The 6,806-nt window shown below is 41.5% G+C and overlaps 1 long non-coding RNA gene across 1 annotated transcript; it reads right to left on the reverse strand.

Annotated features, from left to right (window-relative positions):
- Nucleotides 1–2,517: 2,517 nt before the first annotated feature.
- On the reverse strand, nucleotides 2,518–6,536 carry LOC145879746 (uncharacterized). The gene is made up of 3 exons (XR_014392506.1): nucleotides 3,793–6,536; nucleotides 3,525–3,580; nucleotides 2,518–3,152 (listed from the first exon to the last, which is right to left on the reverse strand). It is a non-coding gene; the product is annotated as an uncharacterized LOC145879746 (long non-coding RNA).
- Between the last annotated feature and the right edge of the window lie 270 nt (nucleotides 6,537–6,806).

The following is a 6,806-nucleotide window of genomic DNA, read 5'->3' on the forward strand; positions in this document are numbered from 1 at the left end:
ATGATAAACAGAGGATACATCTAAAACAGTATAAAACAAGTGCAGTATGTTCTGAGAATGTTACTTTAACCTCAACTCATAACGTCACACTATAACTTCATGGGAGTCTGGCGGAAAGACTGCATGTTGTTTTGGGTGGATTGAGTGACGTCTTCATCAACATTTGTCAGACGCCAACAGCCTAGTTGGCTGCAGACAATCATAAGGAGTTTAAGTAGTTTATTTCCCATTTGCAGGTATTAAAAGTAATACATACATTGTAATTCCTTGTTGGAGCTCTCTCACATATAGGACAGTACATACCAGAGGAGGCTGCTGAGGGGAGGACGGCTCATAATAATGTCTGGAACAGAGTGAATGAAATGGAACACATGGAAACTACGTGTTTGATACCATTCCACTTATTCCACTCCAGCCATTACAAGCCTGTCCTCCCTAAATAAGGTCCCAACAACCTCCTGTGGTACAAATACAAACAGTAAAATATATCATACAATCACACTGTGAGTGTGTCCGCTGTATCTGACTGTGTGTGAGTGTGTGTGTGTCCAGTGTGTGTGTGTGTGTGTGTGTGTGTGTGTGTGTGTGTGTGTGTGTGTGTGTGTGTGTGTGTGTGTGTCAGTGTGTTTGTGTGTGTCAGTGTGTGTGTGTGTTTCCAGTGTGTGAGTGTGTTCAGTGTGTGAGTGTGTTAAGTGTGTGTGTGAGTGTGTTCAGTGTGTGTGTGTGTGTGTCCAGTGAGTGTGTGTCCAGTGTGTGTGTGTGTGTGTGTCCAGTGTGTGAGTGTGTCCAGAGTGTGTGTTTGTGTGTGTCCAGTGTTTGTGTGTGTGTGTCCGGTGTGTTTGTGTGTGTGTCCGTTTGAGTGTGTGTGTGTGTGTGTGTGTGTGTGTGTGTGTGTGTGTGTGTGTGTGTGTGTGTGTGTGTGTGTGTGTGTGTGTGTGTGTGTGTGTCAGTGTGTGTGTGTTTCCAGTGTGTGAGTGTGTTCAGTGTGTGAGTGTGTTAAGTGTGTGTGAGAGTGTGTTCAGTGTGTGTGTGTGTGTGTCCAGTGTGTGAGTGTGTCCAGAGTGTGTGTGTGTGTGTGTCCAGTGTGTGAGTGTGTCCAGAGTGTGTGTTTGTGTGTGTGTGTGTGTGTGTGTGTGTGTGTGTGTGTGTGTGTGTGTGTGTGTGTGTGTCCAGTGTGTGTGTGTCAGGTTATTATTTACAGGGACACTGAGGAGTCATCATAAACCCTAAACCCTGGATAGAGGGGCTCAGTGAATGTGGTGGTGAATGTGTTCAGGTGGGTCAGTGTGTCAGAGGAGGCTCTATAGAAGGACAGAGTGCCGGCTGGCCAGTCCAGATACACTCCTACTCTGTGGGAGCTGGAGGAGGGGACGCCTATGGTAGTGAGATTATTATTGTGACAGGCAGAGTAACCGATGTCAGAGCAGAACAGACTCCAGGACTTGTCATTACATCCAAGCCAACAGTCATTAACCTGTTGGGGCTAGGGGGCAGTATTTTCACGGCTGGATAAAAAAACGTACCCGATTTAATCTGGTTACTAATCCTACCCAGTAACTAGAATATGCATATACTTATTATATATGGATAGAAAACACCCTAAAGTTTCTAAAACTGTTTGAATGGTGTCTGTGAGTATAACAGAACTCATTTGGCAGGCAAAACCCTGAGACAGATTCTGACAGGAAGTGGATATCTGATGTGTTGTATTACCTTTAAACCTATGCCATTGAAAAACACAGGGGCTGAGGAATATTTTGGCACTTCCTATTGCTTCCACTAGATGTCACCAGCCTTTACAAAGTGTTTTGAGTCTTTTACTGTGAGATCTGACCGAACAAGAGCCATGGAACGGTGATGGCCGATTAGACTCTGGCGCGCGAGTTCATGTTGGGTACCCTCGTTCCAATACGTTATAAAAGAGAATGCATTCGTCCACCTTGAATATTATTCATGTTCTGGTTAAAAAAGGCCCTAATGATTTATGCTATACAACATTTGACATGTTTGAACGAACGTAAATATATTTTTTCCCCTCGTTCATGAAGTGAAGTCCGGCGGGCTTAGATCATGTGCTAACAAGACGGAGATTTTTGGACATAAATGATGAGCTTTTTTGAACAAAACTACATTCGTTATGGACCTGTGATACCTGGAAGTGACATCTGATGAAGAGAATCAAAGGTAATGGATTATTTACATAGTATTTTCGATTTTAGATCTCCCCAACATGGCGGCTAGTCTGTATCGCAACGCGTATTTTTCTGGGCGCAGTGCTCAGATTATTGCAAAGTGTGATTTCCCAGTAAGGTTATTTTTAAATCTGGCAAGTTGATTGCGTTCAAGAGATGTAAATCTATAATTCTTTAAATGACAATATAATATTTTACCAATGTTTTCTAATTTTAATTATTTAATTTGTGGTGCTGACTTGACTGCCGGTTATTGGAGGGAAACGATTTCCTCAACATCAATGCCATAGTAAAACGCTGTTTTTGGATATAAATATGAACTTGATAGAACTAAAAATGCATGCATTGTCTAACATAATGTCCTAGGAGTGTCATCTGATGGAGATTGTAAAAGGTTAGTGCATCATTTTAGCTGGTTTTATGGTTTTGGTGACCCTGTCTTTGAATTGACAAAACATTACACACAGCTATTGTCAATGTACTCTCCTAACATAATCTAACTTTATGCTTTCGCCGTAAAACCTTTTTGAAATCGGACAACGTGGTTAGATTAAGGAGATGTTTATCTTTCAAAGGGTGTAAGATAGTTGTATGTTTGAAAAATTTGAATTTTGACATTTATTTGGTTTCAAATTTGCCGCTCTTGAAATGCACCTGCTGTTGATGGAGTGCACCACGGGGGGGACGCTAGCGTCCCACCTAGCCCATAGAGGTTAACCTCTTCTCTCCTGCTGATTCCTTTATATGTCACTCCTATATCAGCCCCTCTCCCACTCCACTCTACGTCCCAGTAACAGCGCCCAGTCAGACCCTCTCTACGCAGCACCTGTCTACAGTCCTCAAATCTCTCTGGGTGATCAGGATACGGCTGCTCCTCTGTCCTCCATGTCACCTTTCTGTTCTCAGACAGAGAGAGGTGTCTGTTTACTGTGTTTAGGTCCAGTGTGAGATCACAGACATCTGATGGATGAAACCAGACACAATATTAGAAATCATCATCATTCACATTAGAATGTTAACTCACTTTTCACTAATTCATTTAATGTAGATGTTACTAGGTATCAAAAGGAGAAGTTAAGGTAACTTGAGACTTGTTGAATGATCATATGTTATACTGTATGGTAATATAAAACACACTTATTCCCAATAATTACACACACACACACACACACACACACACACACACACACACACACACACACACACACACACACACACACACACACACACACACACACACACACACACACACACACACATTATGCATGAACACACATTTCTAATGTAACAGAACGCGCCACACACACACAAATTGAAGAAGTCAACACTCACATTTTCTTCACTTTTTGAGCCCAGGTTTCATTGTGTTCTCTCCACCATGTTCCACACTGTAGCAGTAAGCAGAAGAACAGACAGTCATTGAGGGATACACCTGAACTCACACACACACACACACACACACGCACACACACACACACACACACACACACACACACAGTAACATATAACTTTATCCAAGTGGTGGAAAGAATGTTTGTCTTAACTAGCCTGATAAGTCAAACATGTCTGATATGAACATTGACATAAACCCTCTACATACTTGAGTTTCTCCAGTCTACAGTGTGGATCCTCCAGTCCAGCAGAGAGCAGTCTGACTCCTGAGTCTCCTGGGTGATTGTAGCTCAGGTCCAGCTCTCTCAGGTGTGAGGGGTTTGACCTCAGAGCTGAGACCAGAGAAGCACAGCCTTCCTCTGTGACTAGACAGCCTGACAGCCTGCAAAGAGTCAAATCATAAAATAATGGAGGTATATTTTTCAACAAATACACATACATCAGTGTCCTGTAACCTGCCATATCTATTCATAAATAAATGAATGTATCATTATTATAAATAATAATATTACTTGTAGAGAGAATGTAATTTTAGAGAATGTATATTATAAATATTTGAGTAGACTGAGCAGACCAGTTTAAAAAGCAGTATCAGTCAGAAGACAGACAGTGAGGTATCAGATTTAGATTGTATTGAGTATACAGTCCACAACATATCTATTTTGACAGTGAAGCTAAAATTTTAAATGTGGCTCTATACTCCAACATTTTGGATTTCAGATCAAATGTTTCATATGAGGTGACAGTATATAATGTCACCTTTTATTTGAGGGTATTTTAATACATATCTGTTTCACCATTTAGAAAAATAAAATCACTTGATGTATCTAGTCCCCCCTATTTGAAGAAGTCATAAGTATTCTGACCAATTCACTTAGTGTATTAAAGTAGTCAAAAGTATAGTATTTGGTCCCATATTCTTCTCATAATGAGAATTACATAGACTACAACAAAACATACTAACCTCTCACCATTACCAATAACAGAGACTACAACAAAACATGCTAACCTCTCACCATTACCAATAACAGAGGCTACAACAAAACATGCTAACCTCTCACCATTACCAATAACAGAGGCTACAACAAAACATGCTAACCTCTCACCATTACCAATAACAGAGGATACAACAAAACATGCTAACCTCTCACCATTACCAATAACAGAGGCTACATAACATGCTAAACTCTCACCATTAACTAGCCTTCCCTGTGGCTCAGTTGGTACAGCATGGTGTTAGCAATGCCAGAGTTGTGGGTTTGTTTCCCACGGAGGGCCAGTACAAAAAAAAAATGCTATGTGTTCCTGGTAAACACATGTGGATCTGGTGAACAGTTATCACTTGTTGACCAACTACAGGAATACTGAGCTCAGTCTCCAGTTTACAGTGGGGATTCCCCAGTCCAGCAGAGAGCAGCTTCACTCCTGAATCCTTCAGGTCATTGTTACTCAGGTCCAGCTCTCTCAGGTGTGAGGGGTTTGACCTCAGAGCTGAGACCAGAGAAGCACAGCCTTCCTCTGTGACTAGACAGCGTGACAGCCTGCAAAGAGTCAAATCATATTAAAATCACACTGCTATTCTTTGGTGGTGAAAATAGTGGCAGTATAATTTTTCATCATATTCAGATATATCAGTGTCCTGAAACCTTCCATATCTATTCATAAATTAATAAATGTATCATTATTAGAATTGACAAACTATCAAATTATTGCTTGTAGATAGAAACATTTATTGTACAAATATTTGAGTAGACTGACCAGACCAGTTTAAAAAGCAGTATCAGTCAAAAGACAGACAGTGAGGTATCAGATTTAGATTGTATTGAGTATACAGTCCACACCATATCTATTTTGACAGTGAGGTATCAGAATTAGATTGTATTGAGTAAACAGTGTTCACTCAAAGTTTGAATATGCCTCGTAGGCACGGCCTTTCTCTTCTTTAAGAAACACAGAATCCAGTGCTCTGATCAAAGTTCCCATACCGTCATCCTTGTTCAAATCCTCCAGGGATATTTCCAGTGCTGTATCTCTCGCTCTTCCTTCCAGCGATAATACCACCGAAGTACTTGCTTTTTCTTATCCAGATTAGTAACCAGTGTCCAGATTCCAAGTTCATTTTTCCAACGTTCATACAACCTCTTCTGGTAGAAGTGAGGAGGCACATTGTAGTTATTAACCCTCCTCTGTTACCAATGTTAACTCTAAAATGATATTCTTCTGGTGAGAAGTGAGGAGGCACATTGTAGTTATTAACCCTCCTCTGTTACCAATGTTAACTTAAAATGACACAACGACTATGTTTCAGTTGAACAACGTTTACTAAACCGTATTACCACAATACATGGTTACCATGGTTACCATAGCACTCAGGCCAGGTCCATCAACACTGAGACTCCCAGGCGTACTAATAACAGAGTGATATCACCGTAGTAACATAAATATAGGGAGACTTAAAACATGAACTTAACAATCTCCCACTTTTCTTTAAAGACAAATAAAACAACTAAATAATGAAATGTCCCAAGTATTATTTAACTTCCTCATTACAAATGGGTTGTGTGACTCAGTTTATATTTGTATTACTCAAGCTGCCACTTTCCATTACTGAGTGCCTTTAGGAGCACAAGACTGGATGCTCCCTTTTCAGTCAGACAGTCAGCAAGCTGCTCCTTTGTGGTCGACCAGGAAAACAGCTTTGAGGTGTGGAATCACAGTTGTAGCAAAGGTCTGTGAGCCACCCCAGATGAAGTCATCAACATGACAGGCAAGTACTCCAGTCAAGCCAATAGAAATCTGCAGGATACACTTGTGACATTTTTCCACCTGTACTCAGCACTGTTGCCTTGACTTTGCTGTACCAGTATAGTGATGCACCTGGCAGGCCATACACAGACCTTTTTAGTTTCCACAGTGTTCCTTCACCCTTAGCTTCAGGCGGAGGTCAGATTTGAATGTACCTTGATGCTCTGTTCCCTGCAGGCTGAGACATCAGAGAGAGAGCAGAGGGAGAGACCAGAGACAGCAGAGAGCAGAGAGAGCAAGCAGAGAGTGAGCAGAGAGTGAGCAGAGAGAGAGCAGGGAAAGCAGATATCAGAGAGAGAGAGCAGAGAGGGCAGAGAGGGCAGAAAGCAGAGAGAGCGAGCAGAGAGCAGAGAGCAGAGAGAGAGCAGAGAGCAGAGAGAGAGCAGAGAACAGAGAGAGAGAGCAGAGAGCAGAGAG

The sequence above is a fragment of the Salmo salar genome, chromosome 06, assembly GCF_965601325.2.
Source record: "Salmo salar chromosome 06, fSalSal1, whole genome shotgun sequence".
In the NCBI taxonomy this organism is placed as follows: domain Eukaryota; kingdom Metazoa; phylum Chordata; class Actinopteri; order Salmoniformes; family Salmonidae; genus Salmo; species Salmo salar.